Source organism: Rhinopithecus bieti, unplaced genomic scaffold, assembly GCF_001698545.2.
Source record: "Rhinopithecus bieti isolate Rb0 unplaced genomic scaffold, ASM169854v2 scaffold_35319, whole genome shotgun sequence".
NCBI lineage: Eukaryota > Metazoa > Chordata > Mammalia > Primates > Cercopithecidae > Rhinopithecus > Rhinopithecus bieti.
Genome location: NW_016815132.1, coordinates 152,476 through 172,225, shown reverse-complemented (window position 1 = coordinate 172,225; position 19,750 = coordinate 152,476). Strand labels below are relative to the sequence as shown.

The window sequence follows — 19,750 nt, the reverse complement described above, 5'->3', positions numbered from 1 at the left end:
TATTGCTTTAAAACTTTAGGTTAAGTATAATTACTATGTAACTTGTCTTACCATGTTTTAGACATATTAAAATCTCTGCTCCATTTCAAAGTAATTATTTGAGCATTTACTATGGGATAGTCACAGGCAACGGTTTCAACATTAGGGAAGATAGCATGGACAATGGTAAATAAACAGCTTAAGAATTTAAGCAGTTCCCTGAAATGTCTCACCTACACTCAGGAATGTGCTTTCTCACCTAACAGTTTTCAAATCATTACTAATCAACCCACATCAAAGCCAAGCAACACAAAATCAACAACAAAACCTACAGCAAATTTTAAACAGCAAGAGAACTGGACTAGAAGCTAGAAATTCTTAGTTCTAGTGCTAGGAACACAGCAACTAGGAGTATGATCCAAGATTAGTTATGGGACTCTGGGGATTATATATAACATTAGAGTTATGGACACCTAATCCATAAGAACACTTCAAATATGGGTATTTCATAGAATATTCACTAACCCTTCACAATATATAATATACTTATCCATTTGTCTATTCATCTGTCTAATAAGCACTTATTGCTAGTTTATTATGCAAAGCTTTGTTTGCTACTGGAAATTCAGAAATTGAGAAAATTACATCGTCTGTTTTAGAAGTTCATTGTCACAAAAGAGAGTCAGATAGCTACAACAGAATATGGCATTATGATATAGAAATGCCCAGGGTGTGGAAGAAATCAAGCACAATGGGGTTTAGGGAGCAAGATACCTAGCCTGGCTTGTGGCAGTGACGGCATGTTTTTCAGGCATGTTTGTGGAAGTGAGGGCATGAGCTGATTCTTGAGAGCTAGAAACACATCAGATGAATGAGGCGAAAAAACCACTCCGAACAGAAGAATCTGACTACACAAAAAAGCAGGGATTTCCAATAAACTTGGAAAGATTTAGGAAGCAAAAAGAGTTTGAGATAATTAGAATACAGAATGTAAGTTGAAGACAATGGTTGGTGATGATGCTGGAGTACAAACACAACCACGAAACGATAGAAAACATTTCATTCTCATCATGTACTTAGGAGAAGAGAAAGGCTGATTCATGTGCAAATGACCACATTACAGTTCAGGTACATCCTCTATTTACAAGACTTGGTTTATCCATTGAAAATGTCAAGAACCGCAAGTTCTGTATTACACTGAATTCTTGTAAAAAACCATGACTGAATGTATCTAATGATTTTGGAGAAACGAACATGGCAGAAATCCACATGATAGGCTTCACCCAGCATACTGTTTGTTATTAGAGGGGAGATGAGTCTGAGTAGATCTTAGAGTTCATCACTCAGATTGGACTCTATTCTGGGCTCCTATGGAGTCAATTTGAAGTTGCAGAGTAGGAGAAGCCAAAAATAAAAAATACAACAGCGATTTCCCTAAAATTCTGTAATATGTTGGTGCAACTCTGAGAGGGAATACCATGAAGGAGAGGCATTTTTCTCATTTTGCCACAGAACTCTAGGCAGCTCCACTTAAAGGGCTTCAGCATACCTAAAATGGAGTGTGCAGTTGGGAGACTGTGTCTGGCTGCAGTGGTAGCTGTTCTTGGCAAGAATAATAGAACCTGATCTTAACACACACATATGGATGTGTGTTGTAGGGAAACAGTTATGAAGGGGCTGAAGCAAGAGAAGAGAACACCATGTAATAAATGACTGGATTTGCTAGGGAGTAAAACAACCTATTAGAAGCTCTCAAAAATATCATTAGCAAAGGTGCAGGTCATAATTAAGAGGAACTGCACACAGAACCTTTCAAGTTTTAGCACTATCCAGGAAATAGTAGGACAATATCCACACAGAAAAATATTTCCATTATTTCAATAGAAATTTGCTGAATAGCTACTATGTGCTAGGTACTATAGCAGGTGCGAGGGATAAAACCATGAACAAGGCAGCCAAAAATTCCTTCCCTAATGGAGTCTACATTTTCACTGGGAAGATGACCAGTAACCATACAAATAAATAGATACATAATACAACGTCGGGTAATGATAAGTGTTAGAAAAAAAAAAAAAGACTGCTATTTTCAAATAGGCTTCTCTACACATAGACCATTTAAACAGAGACATGAATTAGAGATTGTGATTATGCAAGTTAGTGATTTTCAAACTTTTAGTTTCAGAACTCCTTTATGTTCTTAAAATTATTGAAAATCCAATAATTATATCTAATGATATTAACATATAATTACTTAATGACTTATATATTAATATTATCATATAAGAATTAAATATGATGAATTATTTAAATATTTTGAAAACAATAAGTCTTTTCATTTTAAATTGAATTAACACATTTCAATAACTATATATCTAATTTTTAAAAATGAGAAAAAAAGACTGTTTACATTTGAAATCTTTAAGGTCCAACCTAACCGAAGAGCTGGATTCTTTTTTTTTTTTTTTTTTTTTTGAGCGGCGTCTCGCTGTTATTGCCAGGATGGAGTGCAGTGGCGCCATCTCGGCTCATGCAGCTCTGCCTCCGGGGTTCTTCACGCCATTCTCCTGCCTCAGCATCCCAAGTAGCTGGGACCACAGGCGCCCGCCACCACGCCCGGCCAATTTTTTTGTATTTTTAGTAGAGACAGGGTTTCACGGTGTTAGGCAGGATGGTCACGAACTACTGACCTTGTGATCCGCTCGCCTCGGCCTCCCAAAGTGCTGGGATTACAGGCGTGAGCTACTGCGCCTGGCCAACAGTGGGATTCTTAAATCTTCTTCTGTATTCAGTTTCACATACATATGTAGTTGGAAAAGGCAGGAGTGTTTTAATAGCCTTTTATGATAATTGGGGGTATCTTTTTTGATTCTATACCAAAACTTGACAAGTGATAGTTTCTTAAAGGTTAATTGCAATGTGGAATTTGAAGCCACTTCAATGAACTCTGTAATATTCATACCCCATAATCTGTGATGCTAAAATCCAATAGTCTGTCTTGCATTTTGAATGGATTCCACGACATTATGTATTGCATATTTGGAAAATAGCACTTCATTGAGTTTTGTGGATATTCCACATTGCCAACTATCATTATACAATATAAAAATTACATTCATTAATAGCACTATTGATCTCATGAGAAATAAACATTAAGTGTCGGAAAGCTGTCAAGCTCACAGCGGGGATACTGCTTTTGCTTGAAATTAAACTATAGTCCAGTACAGAGGGCTGGTATAAATTCACTAAAACTCACCTGGGTGCCTTTGGTACCTATTACTAGACTTTGCTTTTACATCTTCCTTCCCATTGACAAAAGCAGATGATTCGGCACTCTGAGCCATTTCCTGCAAAGCCAATAGACGGCTCTATATCTACTCCCAAGTGAAGACTACCCACTCATCTATCTTTCTGATCTGAGGATTATACCACTTCTCAGGAGACTGGAAAGATTGTGGTGATGAATGTAACAAATGACTTCACTCTTCATTTGAGACCCCACCCCCAACAAACAGGGAGTGGCACTTTCTCCCACAGGCTCAACCTTAAACATATAATAATCACATAACAACAGTAGGAACAAATAGTAACAAGAGGTTGTTCTGTCATACCTACCAACAGATTGAGCAGTGTTATTTATCATTTTGATCCTCCACAAAGCATAAAAACAACAGTGTTTTGGGCCAAATCTCACAGAGCCCACTGTAATAGGTGAGGTCTGTCTACAAGCCAAAGTCAGGAAAGAACGGGTGCTTTGAGAGAATAAAAAAGCTATCTTTACTCCTAGGGATTTAATGCATGGCTCTGTTACCTTGCCTACAAGCTTTATTTTGGGAGAATTTATAGGTGCTTATGATATATTTGTGATGTAAGGATCAAACAAAAAATAAAACAACATATTCATATTCATTTAGCAACATGAAAAACATGCAGAGAAAGATACTCTGAACAATCCTGAGATGGAATCTTGTAAATCAAAGAATAATTTTTTAAAGTAAAAAAAAAAAGTTTGGCCGGGCGCGGTGGCTCAAGCCTGTAATCCCAGCACTTTGGGAGGCCGAGACGGGCGGATCACGAGGTCAGGAGATCGAGACCATCCTGGCTAACATGGTGAAACCCCGTCTCTACTAAAAAATACAAAAAAACTAGCCGGGCGAGGTGGCGGGCGCCTGTAGTCCCAGCTACTCGGGAGGCTGAGGCAGGAGAATGGCGTAAACCCGGGAGGCGGAGCTTGCAGTGAGCTGAGATCCGGCCACTGCACTCCAGCCTGGGCGACAGAGCGAGACTCCGTCTCAAAAAAAAAAAAAAAAAAAAAAAAAAAAAAAAAAAAAAAAAGTTTATTAAAATCAAATAAAATAAAATATCAAAATAAACCAAATATTTGTTTTTAAAAATCAGCAAAATCCACAAATGTGGATTTAAGAAAGCTTCAAGACTTTGTCTCAAATATGTCAAAGGTCTTCATGGCAGAGTTTTTATGCTACCACAACAATCCCATCCCATTTAGCCTAATATGAATGTGATGAGACAGTATCCTCACATTTGGGAGTATAAAGATAACCTGCAGAGTTCCTGTCTTCAGGGAGCTTGAAACATACTATTTGAAAGATGGCTGGCATAACTGAAATGCGCTGTGATAAAAATGTATCCGATTTATGCATCGTTAAAACCGGTAAAAGAAAACTACAAAAGTCTTTCTTGGCTATTAATCATAAACCCTTAAAAAGCATATGGCAGCTGAGAGGCCACATCCTTTGGGAGGCCTTCTGTGCCACAGCAATCCTAACGCTAGACCAAGTCCCCTTCTGTAGGTACCTATAGCATCCTGCACCTCTTTCTCTCACCAATTTTCAAATTTTGCTGTTACATTTGTATGTTGTTACTTGATGAGTGTCTATTAGACTATAAGCTCTATTTAAAAATATGAATGTGAAATGTTATACATTAGAAGACAGTTACAGAATTGCAGTTAGAACTTTGCAAACTTTTTGTAAATTTAAACATATGCTGGTTTTTTGTCTTCTTTAAATATGCCCTTTCGGTTCTATTAAAAAGTATTGCCAAAGAAAAGAGACATGTGACCAACATAACTATAAATTCCTAAGCAACAGCTATCTAAGGCTGATGCCCACTCTTTCAAATACGTTAACACTTACACTTGATATAAAGCAAACAAACAAGAAAAATTAAAAGCACATCCCACTGTCCAAAATCATGGCAGCAATAGCCAAAAACAGAATAAAGAATCAATACCAGGAGCTTTAGAGTAAGACAGACTTGGTTTCCAGTCCTAATTCAGCTACTTTATTGTATGATCACAAGCAAATCAATTCTCTTTAAGCCTCAACTTTTTGCATCTATAATATAGAAATAATAACCTTACTGGCCTCATAAGAATGTTGTAAGATTTAAATAAGATGATGTTTCAGAAATGTTCAAAAAATATTAGTCATCATTATTATAATAAACATTGTAAACACTGATATTTAAATAAAGAAATGATGATAAGCCTATACTAAAACTCTATACTGAAAGATTACATTAAAATCTGTTTGCAACCAACCACTAAGTTTTAAAAAATAATGTACCATGATACTCAGAAATGAGAATATTTTAATTATTTAATCATACAGAAAAGATTATTAAATGTCCCTATACATGCTTTTTTGACCTTTTTTTTTTTTTTTTTTTTTTGAGACGGAGTTTCGCTCTGTCACTCAGGTTGGAGTGCAGTGGCCGGATCTCGGCTTACTGCAAGTTCCGCCTCCCGGGTTTATGCCATTCTCCTGCCTCAGCCTCCCGAGTAGCTGGGACTACAGGCGCCCGCCATTTCTGACCATTTTGTAGTCTGTTTTATTTTATTCTTTTACTTATTTGCTATATGCTTTAAATTGTCATTTTTTAAATAATTATAGATTCACATGCCATTCTAAGAAATAATACAAGATACTATACAATGATAATATCCTGCCGAACTATAGGACAATATTATACCCAGGATATTGACATTGATACAGTTAAGATACAGAACATTTCCATCATCATAAGGGTCCCTCATGTTGCCTTATTACAGCCACACCCAGTTCCCTCCCATGTCATCCCATCCTTGACTCCACTAATTTTGTCACTTTCAAGAATGCTATATAAATGGAATCATATATTCTATAATTGAACATGGAACATGTGACATTGGCTTTTTTACTTCATAATTTGCTGGAAATTCATTCAGGTTGCTGTATCATAGTTCATTCCTTTTCACTGCTGAGGAATATTGCATGAATGGATATATGTGCTTTTTTTTTTTTTAGCAATGTCAAGAAAATTAATAAGACAAACTTAAAACTAGATAGGTTTTTATAAGGTCTGAAATACTTATATAGTGCCGGGTGTGGTGGCTCATGCCTGTAATCCCAGCACTTTGGGAAGCTGAGGCAGGCAGATCGCTTGAGTTCAGGAGTTGGAGACCACCTGGACAAAATGGTGAAATTCCATCTCTACAAAAAATATACAAAAATTAGCTGGGCATGGTGGTGTGCACCTTGTACTCCCAGCTACTCAGGAGGCTGAGGTGGGAGGATCACTCGAGCCCAGGAGGTCAAGGCTACAGTGAGCCATGATCGTGCCACTACACTCCAGCCTGGGAAACAGAGAGAGACCCTATAAATAAAATAAAAAATTAAAAATTAAATAATGATATTGGGGAAAAATGAATCTGAACCTATTTATTACAAAACATGCTTCAGTTAAAACACAGATTTATCCTTGGCAGACCATAATATTATAGAACAAGTTATTAATGTCATCTGGATAATTTACGGCCTGAGGAAAGAGCTCAGCAATAAGGAATGTCCAAGACAGAGACTAGTAAAAGTCATCTGGTAATGGTAAAAGTAAGGAACTCAAGTGAGAGCAGGTAGAGGGATTCCTTTTCTCTCTCTTTCCCTCATATTCTTGCACCACTCCTCCCTCTTGATGCTAATTAAAAACTAGATGACTTCTTTCTACTACATATATGGAAATAAATTTGAAAGCCAAAATTATCCTCTATTTTAGTATCCCCAGGGCTTCCAGTTTCCCATATCTTTTTTAAAAAGCTTTATTGAGGAATAATTCACATACTACATGATTTATCCCTTTAATTCGTATTTCTTCTTTGTCCCAAGAAAAGCCAAATAATTAAAGGTGTCTGGTAGTCTGTAGGAGACTAGCCATTTCAGTTTAATACATTGTTTCCATGCTCCTCTATATTAAAAAGTAACAGCTGCAGAAAACAACATGAAAGCAGGCAGAATCTTGCCAGTGATTGGAAATGGGTCATCTAAATATTCTTTATTTTGCTGCGTAATGTGAAATCAATACATTTTAGAAAATTCACTTAGAGAATTCAGAAAATGATAAAAAGGAATCTATATTTATCTACCAGAGATAACGTCTCAAGTTGTATTTTTTAATTATATCTTTGTTTTCTATTTGTGAGTGTGTATGCATGACTGTATGTGGTCATATCTCTTTCTATAATGAATATAATCAAATGCATGTTTTTAAAAATATAATTTAATTGGATCTATAGAATTCCTATAGATATACAACATCATCCACAATCCATTAAATGTTCCGACATTGTTGAATGGTTAGAGTGTTTCCACTTTTTGCTATCATAAACAAATTTATAACAGATATCTTTGTATGTTATCTCTGTAAGCCTCAATACAATTCTCTTTAGGATAAATTTCTAAATGTAGTATTTTGGGAACTGAGATAATGTTAGTTAACAAGCTTGTCTCCTAAAAAAGTTTAAAAAATTATTTATTTGTATTTGCAGAAATGTACTTATGTTTACTATCTAATTCTGTAGCTAGGCTGCAGTATTTCCAGAGTTCTTTCCAAACTGCTCAAAACCCTTTTGCAGAGCTTCCATGAAAACGTCATAAAATTTATCATTAAGTAGAGGAGGGATAACCCCTTCAAATTTTTTTATTCGAGAGAAGTAAATTTGGGGGTGGTATCTTAGTGACCTACAAGAATGTATGTTACTCTTAGTACACATGAAGGGATTCTCACTCCTTTTGATATGGTGCGTCACATTATTTTTAAGAATATCCTGACCAACTACCCTGGGAAGGACATATATGGTAATGTGGATTTGGGGGTGTATGTGTATGTGTATTTTACAGAGACAAGGAATCCTTCTGATTTTTGTTAAAATAAATATAAGCAGGAATTATGAAACACATAATAGAATCTTAACAAAAATATTATTGCAATGCACTTGCCCCTTTTTACAATGTAATATCTGATTCTTACATTATTATCTTCACTTGAAAGGCACATATTAATAAAATATTGAGTGAATTGCCTGCAATCTGCACACTCAGAGAAAAACTATGAGTTATTTGAATTTGTTCCAACCACAGTCATAAAGCCCACACTTCTGCACAGTACTCGTCAATTCTAACGTTTTGTAACAAAGGTAAGTCATTTTTAAAATGAGCAATTATGAATTAAACAAAAATAAATGTAGGGGAGATGTGCTTCAGTAAAAGATAGAGCCAGAAGCCTTTTTTTTCTTTTTTCTTTATTATACTTTAAGTTCTAGGGTACATGTGCAAAACGTGCAGGTTTGTTACATAGGTATACATGTGCCATGTTGGTTTGCTGCACCCACTAACTCGTCATTTACATTAGGTATTTCTCCTAATGCTATCCCTCCCCCTGCTCCCTGCCCCCCATGACAGGCCCCAGGGTGTGATGTTCCCCATCCTGTGTCCAAGTGTTCTCATTGTTCAATTCCCACCTATGAGTGAGAACATGCAGTGTTTGGTTTTCTGTCCTTGTGCTAGTTTGCTCAGAATGATGGTTTCCAGCTGCATCCATATCCCTGTAAAGAAAATGAACTCATCCTATTTTATGGCTGCATAGTATTCCATGGCGTATATGTGCCACATTTTCTTAATCCAGTCTATCATTGATGGACATTTGGGTTGGTTCCAAGTTTTTGTTATTGTGAATACTGCCGCAACGAACATACGTGTGCATGTGTCTTTATAGTAGCATGATTTACAATTTATAATCCTTTGGATATATATATACCCAGTAATGGGATTGCTGGGTCAAATCTTATTTCTGGTTCTAGAGCCTTGAGGAATTGTCACACTGCCTTCCACAATGGTTGAACTAGTTTACACTCCCACCAACAGTGTAAAAGTGTTCCTATTTCTCCATATCCTCTCCAGCATCTGTTGTTTCCTGACTTTTTAATAATCACCATTCTAGCTGGTGTGAGATGGCATCTCATTGTGGTTTTGATTTGCACTTCTCTGATGACCAGTGATGATGAGCATTTTCATCTGTCTGTTGGCTGCATAAATGTCTTCTTTTGAGAAGTGTCTGTTCATATCCTTTGTCCACCTTTTGATGGGCTTGCTTTTTTCTTGTAAATTTGTTTAAGTTCCTTGTAGATTCTGGATATAAGCCCTTTGTCAGAAAGGTAAATTGCAAAATTTTCTCCCATTCTGTAGGTTGTCTGTTCACTCTGATGACAGTGTCTTTTGCTGTGCAGAAGCTCTTTAGTTTAATTAGATCCCGTTTGTCTATTTTGGCTTTTGTTGCCATTGCTTTTGGTGTTTTGGTCATGAAATCCTTGCNGTTGTTTCCTGACTTTTTAATAATCACCATTCTAGCTGGTGTGAGATGGCATCTCATTGTGGTTTTGATTTGCACTTCTCTGATGACCAGTGATGATGAGCATTTTTCATCTGTCTGTTGGCTGCATAAATGTCTTCTTTTGAGAAGTGTCTGTTCATATCCTTTGTCCACCTTTTGATGGGCTTGCTTTTTTCTTGTAAATTTGTTTAAGTTCCTTGTAGATTCTGGATATAAGCCCTTTGTCAGAAAGGTAAATTGCAAAATTTTCTCCCATTCTGTAGGTTGTCTGTTCACTCTGATGACAGTGTCTTTTGCTGTGCAGAAGCTCTTTAGTTTAATTAGATCCCGTTTGTCTATTTTGGCTTTTGTTGCCATTGCTTTTGGTGTTTTGGTCATGAAATCCTTGCCCATGCCTATGTCCTGAATGGTATTGCCTAGGTTTTCTTCTAGGGTTTTTATGGTTTTAGGTCTAACATTTAAGTCTTTAATTACATAAATGAGTAAAAAGAAAGGCCTTTCATAGAAGGTTGCCTTAGAAGACACCACAGATATATACCAATACACATTCCTTCCTTCTCACTGCTCTCCTTCAGAACCAAAGCCACACCTAAAGCAGGTAGCCAAGTGCTCCGTCAGAATCTCCAAAGCACATTTCAAACATCACCTCTGTGTGGATTATTACATAAGCACTGACATGTAACATTTTGATCATTACATTTTTTAAATATTAATTTTCCTAGGTATTAATTAGATATGCTGATGCTATTTAAATGACACAACTAATAATGACTATATATTTAATAAAATTGTTTCACTTTCTGATAGTCAGCACATGTCTGGAACAGACATTCGACAATACCATGCTCTGAAAACACTATTGGAATGATGACTTCACCTACAGAAAGGCTTATATTCCTACCCACAGTAGAAAGTAAAGCAATGGTATTTTCTAGTTTTTTCATTGAAGACAGTAATTTCTCAGTTGTTTCTTTGCCTCTTCCCTACCTTTCTTTGAACTCTGCAGGTGCAAGCTCTGAGTCAGTGGTGCTGATGCAATGCCATATTAAGCTTTCATGAAGTAGAACAGCCCCAAACAAGGTATGAAAGAGAATCTAAGGCTGAATGAGTCCTGAAAGGACCATCTTCCCCTATGAAGACCTTCCTTACCTTCTAGGAAGAAAGCTTAAACCAAGACCAAGATAAGCAGTTGGCCCCTTTTTTTTTTTTTTCAGAGTCTTACTCTGTCACCCAGGCAGGATTGCAGTGGCGTGATCTCGGCTCACTGCAACCTCTGCCTCCCGGGTTGAAGCCATTCTCTCAAGCGATTCTCGTGCCTCAGCCTCTCAAGTAGCTGAGATTACAGGTGTGCACCACCATGCCCAGCTAATTTTTGTATTTTTCGTAGAGACCGGGTTTCACCATGTTGGTCAGCCTGGTCTTGAGCTCCTGACCTCAAATGATCTGCCCATCTTGGCCTCCCAAAATGTTGGGATTATAGGCTTGAGCCACTGCGCCTGACTGGTTAAGCACTTGACTTCTAAAGAAAGGAATTCATTAATTGAACAGTGAGTTTTCTAGTCCTAAAGCCCAGGTTCTTAACCAGGTACAAGAAACACAAATATAAATAAGACATGGTCCTGGCTGCTGGAGATCACAGAACAGTGGATTTCACTCCAGTGCTGTCCTACTATAATTCTTACTATTCCCTACTCATCACATATGTCATGTAGGTCCTTTCTTTGTATTTCCTTTCTCCTTCTCCTTTTTATTATTTTGTATACTTCACAATATGATTTTTGAGTGAGGACTTTTATACTTTATAGGACAACACCCTTATCATCCCATGCTACCACAACATATTTAAATTTTATAAAATGTAAAGGCATATTTTATGCCTGACATGGATATTATTAAATGGTTTTTTAACAACTATAAAGTACAACTTCATATAATCCCACACAAAGTAAGGTTTATTTAAAAAAAGAAAAAAAAAAACCTAAAAAGACGTACATCCACTGAAAGTATGGTGGGGAAAAATGCTTTATACTTCCTCTTTGGTGTAGGTTCAGATAGCATGTATTGGAGTCTGTTGATGAAGTGAGTGATAATATTCATGGGACATATACAAAAAGGCACATAAAACTTAAAGCATGATTTTAAATCATCTACTGACACACTAGGAAAAATATATGTGCATTACGCACCACTCTCTATTAGATATTTAAAGTCTATCCTGTTTTTCATGCAGAGATAATCGTTTACTGGCATGACTGAGCTAGAGAGAGAAGGCTTTCAATCCATACTAGCAATGTAGACTCTGGCATGTCATAAGTTGCCTTGACCAGAGACTCAGGGAAGTTGAATGGCCACCACAAGTGTGAAGGAATAAAGGACAAGGTAAGACCATAGGGAATACACTGGATGGCTAGAAAAATCTACCAAGCACATCCATAGCATGCAGAACTTTCATTTTCAGGTCCTAGTTGTTTTCTTTTCTTTTTTTTTTTTTGAGACGGAGTCTCGCTCTGTCACCCAGGCTGGAGTGCTGTGGCCGGATCTCAGCTCACTGCAAGCTCTGCCTCCCGTGTTCACGCCATTCTCCTGCCTTAGCCTCCCGGGTAGCTGGGACTACAGGCGCCGCCACCTCGCCCAGCTAGTTTTTTGTAGTTTTAGTAGAGACGGGGTTTCACCGTGTTAGCCAGGATGGTCTCGATCTCCTGACCTCGTGATCTGTCCGTCTCGGCCTCCCAAAGTGCTGGGATTACAGGTTTGAGCCACCGCACCTGGCCTCGGGTCCCAGTTTTTAAAGAATAAGAGTGAATAAGTCAATAGATGTTTCAAGCAAAATTTAAGCAATCTGGTTCAGAAATCAAATAATCAAGGCATAAGGAATTGAGAAAACAATTTATTTGTGCTTTAGAAAGCATTAACATAATCAAATAATGGACATGGGAAATCCAGAGTTACTAAAATCAGGCTGTTGGTCACAGAAAAAAATGCTGTGAAGATACAATAGGCTGTGAGCAATAAAACTGCAAAAATCAGGTCAAATTGGCAACCTGGACAAGTCAGATAATGGAAATTAACTGAGCATTAGATGGTCACAGTAAATCCACTATGCAAAGACTACAAATGCAAGCATAAACAAAAAATTCAGCCTGCTGGAAACATTTATTAAAGAAGTTTACATTACATTAAAGAAGTGAAATTTAATATTTTACATGAAAAAAATTAAATATTTATGAAGTTAAGTCCATCATTTTATTTTCAGGACACAATTTTGTCTCCACTATATGGTACATTTTTGGTTTATCAAATACATTCTCTCATGTTGCTCAAACAATACTTTAAAGGTGATAAAGGTTGGGGTTACAAAAGAACAACAGTTATGAAACAACAAAGCTTCAAAAAAATACCAGTTTTTTCTTATACAATCAATCAAAGTCAATGCTGGAATAAGAACAGGCTGTCATTGGCACTAGTTAAACAGAAGAAAGAAGGCAATGTTATAGAAGTAACCATGTCAACCAAAACACTTCAAATATTCTGAAACAGAAATTCAGTCCATGTACTATAAACAGACTTATTCTAGATGGTTTTATCCATGCATTTGTGTCCAATACCCCGGATATTAATGACTTCCAAAATTACCACTCCAGAACAGAGCTCTCTCCCAAACCCCACACCCACATATCTCATCCCTCTCCTGGACTGTTCCACTTGAATATAACACCTAGTGTCATTAACTCAACACGTTCACATTGAATTAATTATTTCCTCCCATCCACTCATCTTTATGTCTCCCAAACCTTGCTTCCTTTCTATATGCCCCTCCTTGTTAATGGCAACACCATATACTTAGTCTCTAAAGCCAGTAATTCTTTCCTTCCTGTTTTTCCTTCTCACTTTCATCTACTCCGGTATTACTGTAGAACCACATTAATGCTACTTCCAGTTTTATCCCCGCACAGGGGCTATCCAAGTGAACTTTCTAAAATTCAAATATGAAGTTATTCCAGTGCTTCTAATTATTTAAAGGTTGCTCATGACCTACAGGGTAAAATTAATTTTTTTTTTTTTATTTATGATGATGTCTGGTTTTTCCTAAATGTTATGCTTCATCTTTCACAAATCACACACAGGCACCTGTCATTCTGAAAGAGTAAATACTTTCTTTGCTATATGCAGAGGATTTTATAGCTCTAAGCTTTCAGAAGTCTCATTACCTTTTATTCTGTATGGTGAATTTCTGTTCATTCTGTGGGATGGAACCCAATTCATTCATTTACTCTTCAGAGTCAGAGGAAAACAGCTATTACTTCCTCTCCAATGATGTTCTCTCTCTGTCTCTGTTTTTCTTTCTCAACCTATCTGTGTCTCTTACACACACACACACACACACACACACACACACACACAGGCTCCTTTTCTAGACAGACATATATGTATATACACATATATCTAATATTGCACTAGCAAGCTGTATTACACTAATTTGTTTGTACATCTTTCTCCTCTACTAGTGTACTAGTGTCTGGACTTCTCAAGAGCTGAACCAAGTTTATGTATATATTTTTTTCTATTGCCTGCTATATGGCCTAATATGTACCAGTGGCAAAATTAGTATTTGTTGGATAGATGAATGAATGAGTCTCCAAGAAAATATGTATAAACTTAAACATTACGGAACTGGTCATAATAGCAATAAATTGGAAATAACATGCATATTCATCAACAGAAAATGGACACTCAGCAATTGAGTGCTACATCTATTAGCATGGGCAAATTTTCAAGTCATAACATTAATCAAAACAAAGCAATTTATAGAAATATAAAACAGGTAGAATGAAAATATACATAGTATTCATATCTGACAAATTTAGGTACTGATAAGTGTTAACATTTTTATTAACGTTCTTCTTATGCACTTTTGGGTATATTTAAATATTTCCTAATATAAACCTTTTAAAGACCTGACATAAAAATATAACAAAGTGATAATATTAAAAGCTATAGACATAACTTGAAAGGAGGAACCTCACTTCTTCCTAAGCCCATGATATACATGCATGGACCCAAGTAGAATTAAGTTTAAATGATGTATCATTTGACCATCTAAAGTGTATTTCCAAGGAAGTCTGTAATTCACAGTGAAAGATCTTTGATCTAAATTGTTCTTTACTGAAGCTTTTTTGGATATTGCTATCAATGCTTGTTTTACTCATGAAAAATCAGAAGTAGTATATATATACACACACACACATATAATATATACACATATGTATATACATATATATACACACATACATACACATACACACACATATATATATGTGTGTTGAGAGAACGGCCTCAAAAGAAAAAAAATCAACCTCAGCTAACCATGTACTGATACCATAGATTGAAAACACCTAGAGATGAAAAGATTTAACCCCCCTTTTCAAAAGTCTCTGTAATTAGAACAAGTTGAGGAGAAAAATGCAAGGGTCTCAGGCAAATGAAGAAAAAAAATAAAACTTTGGGATGGTTCTGAGGTGATCAGTCTTGGGAAAATGTTTTTGCTTATTTGAGGCTAATGAGCATCAAGGAAACATAAAAGTTTGTACACGTTTTTGTACAGTCTGTATTACCAAAGTATCAGAAAGTTAAAGACAAAGACTTTTCATAATAGATAATACATTTTTACATATTTTCATTTAAAACATATTGTAATTTTAGTGATAGGGTCACCACACAATAGGAGAACAAAGGGAAGGGAAACTACATTCACTTAGTAGCCATTATGTGCTAAGCATGTAATTCTTATGACAGTTTATAAACACTAGTATTACTACCTCCATTTTGCAATAGCTGAAAATAAAGCCCAGAGAGTTAGATGTGATTTTTAAAGTTAAAATTGAATTTAAAACCAAATCCTCCTTACTTTAAAGACCATGTTTCTTTTGATATGACACCCTACTTCATATTTGAGTCCCTTTCCCCATATACCAGGCTTCTATCTTCTCTTGTGGAAAGATAAGGATCTAGAGCTTCATAGTATACTGATTGGTAATGATAAAAGGCCTAGAGAATGGGTTACAAATGAGACAAATCTATCTCCTCTTTCTATTAAAAGTTTACATAAATGCACAGGTAAGGTATGAAATATGCTTTAATATTAAATACACATGTGAGTTTTTATTATACACCAAGCTTAAATGTTCATTAGTTTTTAGAATATAAGTAACAGTTACTAAGAAAATAAACTTAAGACCAATATGATAAATATTATAGGTTACTTGTGCAAATAATCTAAGATGTTTACGGCTGTTTGCTGCATTATCATAACAGTAAAACTCAGGGAACTATCTAAATGTCCAACAGTCAAGAACCGAATAAATAAATTATAGTATATCCATAGCGCTCAATACTATGGAGTCATTAGAAGAAGTCTGTTTTGGAAGAAAGCATTTTATAAAGAAACACGTGCACAGTGTAGAGCTGCTAAATACAAACAGTATATACAAGGCAAAATAATTATTTAAATATTTAGATCCATGTATAAATATAAAACATTACAAGGTCAAACATCAAATTGTTTACCATATTTCACTTTGGTTGGGATTAAGGTTCTTTCCCTCCCTCTCTATTGTCCAAGTTTTCTAAGTCTTTGCAGTAAGGATGTATTACTGACACCAAGAAAAATATCAGTAGTCAAGCTGCCCTCTCAGGTATTGACAAAGTTCACTGCAGACCAGGGGAGCTTTGCTTACTTAGTAACTTAGGCTTTGAGCACGCGCTGTGAGGGCCAGAATAGACTGAGGTGGGATGATGAGGTAGAGAAGGAGGGAGACTGGGAGGGTGGATAAAGGTCTGAGAGAAAAAAATCCCTTTCATCTAAGTGCCTCAACCTTCCCTGTCTCCCCTCTCAAAGTCAGGTTGTTCCAAAGGAGGGAGACGCAATAAGGAATTCATCCAGGGAACAACAGAATACACATCTATGAACAAGTGCTGATGTCATCCTGAGAAGCCATACATCTTAAGTATAAAAATAAAGTTTCTATAAAGTTGGTCCCTCATGTGTAAGTCACTTCTTAATTTATTTATACTTATAATAACTACTCTACTCTGATACTACATTAGTATCTAAAGCAACCAAGAAGTATATTCTTTTACTTTAGTTGTGGCTTAATAATCAACTGATTTATCATTTCTAAATTGTTTAAATATTCACACGCAATGCCTAACATAGAATACATTAACACATAACACTTACTGAATATTTGCCATATACTGGGCACTGTGCTGTGCTCTTTACATGGATTAGCTAGCTTGATTACACTATGCAAAATTTTTTTTTTGAGAAGTGTTAAATATTCTGTACTTGGCATTACACATAAACCACACTAAAATGCCTTTCAATAAGTAAAAGGCATCATTTTAGACATGGGAAATTCTACTTAGATCAGCATAGTTAAGATCAAAAATATAAAGTAGACATTGCTATGAACGGTTATTTTTATTATTATCATTCAAATCACATCAATGAACAGATTGAGATTCAGAGACGAGAACAAGCTCACAATTAGCAAGTCTCAGAGCTGGAATTTAAATCCTGAAATTCTTACTTTAGAAAGGCCTGTGCATTTTCACTATTCTGTACCATGAAAATAATGGTAACTTTTAGGAAGGAGGGAAGGAACTCATAAGTGGAGTAGCAGAGGCTAGCAAAAGAGGACAAGCTGGACAATAACAAGTAAGAAATGAGATATGGAAAGGAGAACAGTACGAGTGAAGCCATGAAATGTGCTGGCATCACTGAGGAAGCACTCAGGGCTGTAAGTGAGCAAGCTCCACTCCCAGGTTGCATGAGCTGTGGGGATGGTGGAGCTATTTCCACGCCCCACCCCTTGGAATGTCCTGGTTTCCTGAAAATTACAAGTCCTGTTTCAAGCAGGAGGAAATACACCCGGGGGAAAACCCTATTGAGCCCTAGGATAATGTCTGATGGAAGTGTTTCTAAGACTTGATAATATGATTGGAGAAGTAGTGAAAGGAAATTATTTGGTCACTTTGTACTTTATGACAAGTAAGTATGAATATTCTGAATTACTAAATTGCCCATTTATCCTGTTTTATATCATGGTATCTGTCATTAAAAGTGTTGCAATAGAGACTCTAAAGTTACAACTGTGAAGGTTCATTCATCACGCTGGAAGGGATGGCTTAGTGGTCAAAAACGCCAGCTTTCACCACCGTGACACTGCATCCAGAGCTTGACATGCAAGTGGCATTGACTCAGCAGCTCATTTCCTGAATATAGGTAGTTTCAGAGTTTACTCAGATGGGTGGAGGGTAATGTGGACAATGTCAAGAAAAACTTGCCTATCCTGCTGAATAATGAAGATTCCTAGAATTTTACAGACTTAGGATAGCCTACAGTTTCCTTAAAGCATGAGATATGAGAAAGCCCAGTGATCTCCAGGATGATCTTAGAACTGATACTGGCCAGCTTTCCCTTCTTTATCAGTAGCTTGTGCAAAGCTGATTTAGCCTTTCCCTAAACTGCTCCTCCCCTTTCAACCATCCAATACTCTGACTGTGCTTTAGATGTCGGTAATAGTCTCCTTACTCTTTCTTCATCTTTCCTGTAATTTCTTTTTTCTTTTTTTTTTTTTTCTGAGACAGAGTCTTTCTCTGTTGTCCAGGCTGGAGTGCAGTGGTGTGATCTCGACTCACTGCAACCTCCGCCTCCCAGGTTCAAGCAATTCTCCTGCCTCAGCCTCCTGAGTAGCTGGGATTACAGGCACCCACCACCATACCTGGCTAATTTTTGTATTTTTAGTAGAGACAGGGTTTCACCATGTTGGCCAGGCTGGTCTTGAACTCCTGACCACAGGCAATCCACCCACCTCAGCCTCCCAAAGTGCTAGGATTACAGGTGTAAGCCACTGTGCCCAGCCCCCTTTCCCATCATTTCTTAATCTTAACATTTACACCTAAATCACTCCATTCATACACTTAACGACATGAACTACTCTTTCATTAATGAGTATTTCACTTTTTATTGCTTTAGCAACTACTTTATGACCAACTGGAAATATCTGGTAGTTCCCAAAAATAATGCCACACTGTGTAAATCCAACAACTAGAATAACTCCATCTTAAAAAAATTATATTATTTAAAATATATCGACTAAATATATATCAATTTGAAAAAGTCCTTATTTTAGTTAGAATCTCAAAATCAACACAGCTCACATTTATTGGGCAACCACTATGTGTTACATATTGTTCTAAGCATGTACCTAGCAAGCTTAAAAAAAAAATACCAGCCCTTTCCCTGCTGTAGTCTAATGAAGATGACAACTATAAACAGGTACAATGTGCTATAACCATGGTACACTAAAGTACCCAGAAACTTGTTAACTCTCTCTGTGAACTCAGAGATATGGCTTTGAGTAGGGACTTGAAGCTTCTTACTTCTAATTGCATAGTGTGACAGGGTCTGATTCTGCAGATCTAAGCTTCTAACTGAGTCTAAATCTCAATTTTGGGGGGCAATTTTAAAAAGGTGAGTGATATATAGTTAAGCCTGCAGGATTAGTACTATGAGAAACTGGAGGGAAGACATTAATATTAACATAAGCTAATATTATTCATGTCTCAGGATCTTCACACAGGAATTCCTCTTTTACTTTTTTCAAGCTCGCATCAAGATGTCATCACCACATTCTTCACTCTCATGTCTCAGACATTATTCTTTCTGATATATATCACACAATCCTCCTCCTTCTACTCTGAGTTCTCCTAGATGAGGTTGTTTCCATATATGCTGACATTCTTATTATGACAGTGATCTAGCCCTCCCCCTTCTGGCTACCTCTGCCATTAGATCACTATCTCCTTTTTAAATACCCACTGCTGGGGGCGGAGCAAGATGGCCGAATAGGAACAGTTCCAGTCTCCAACTCCCAGTGCGAGCGAAAAAGAAGACCGGTGATTTCTGCATTTTCAACTGAGGTACTGGGGTCATCTCACTGGGGAGTGCCGGACAATCGGTGCTGGTCAGCTGCTGCAGCCTGACCAGCGAGAGCTGAAGCAGGGCGAGGCATTGCCTCACCTGGGAAGCGCAAGGGGGAAGGGAATC

At 36.8% G+C, this 19,750-nt stretch overlaps 1 protein-coding gene and 1 long non-coding RNA gene across 12 annotated transcripts in view; one reads left to right on the top strand and one right to left on the bottom strand.

Moving 5' to 3' along the window:
• Positions 1 to 16,666, top strand: part of LOC108515815 (uncharacterized) — a 47,653-nt gene extending 30,987 nt beyond the window's left edge. For 3 of the 5 annotated variants that reach the window (XR_001881634.1, XR_001881635.1, XR_001881637.1), the window contains 4 exons: positions 8,302 to 8,446; positions 10,646 to 10,719; positions 11,870 to 12,018; positions 16,535 to 16,666. This is a non-coding gene — a long non-coding RNA (uncharacterized LOC108515815). The remainder of the gene's footprint in view (positions 1 to 8,301; positions 8,447 to 10,645; positions 10,720 to 11,869; positions 12,019 to 16,534) is intronic. The other 2 variants (XR_001881638.1, XR_001881636.1) reach the window with 2 other exon arrangements.
• MTHFD2L (methylenetetrahydrofolate dehydrogenase (NADP+ dependent) 2 like) overlaps positions 1 to 19,750 on the bottom strand; it is a 181,155-nt gene that overhangs the window by 52,839 nt on the left and 108,566 nt on the right. The window lies entirely within an intron of this gene.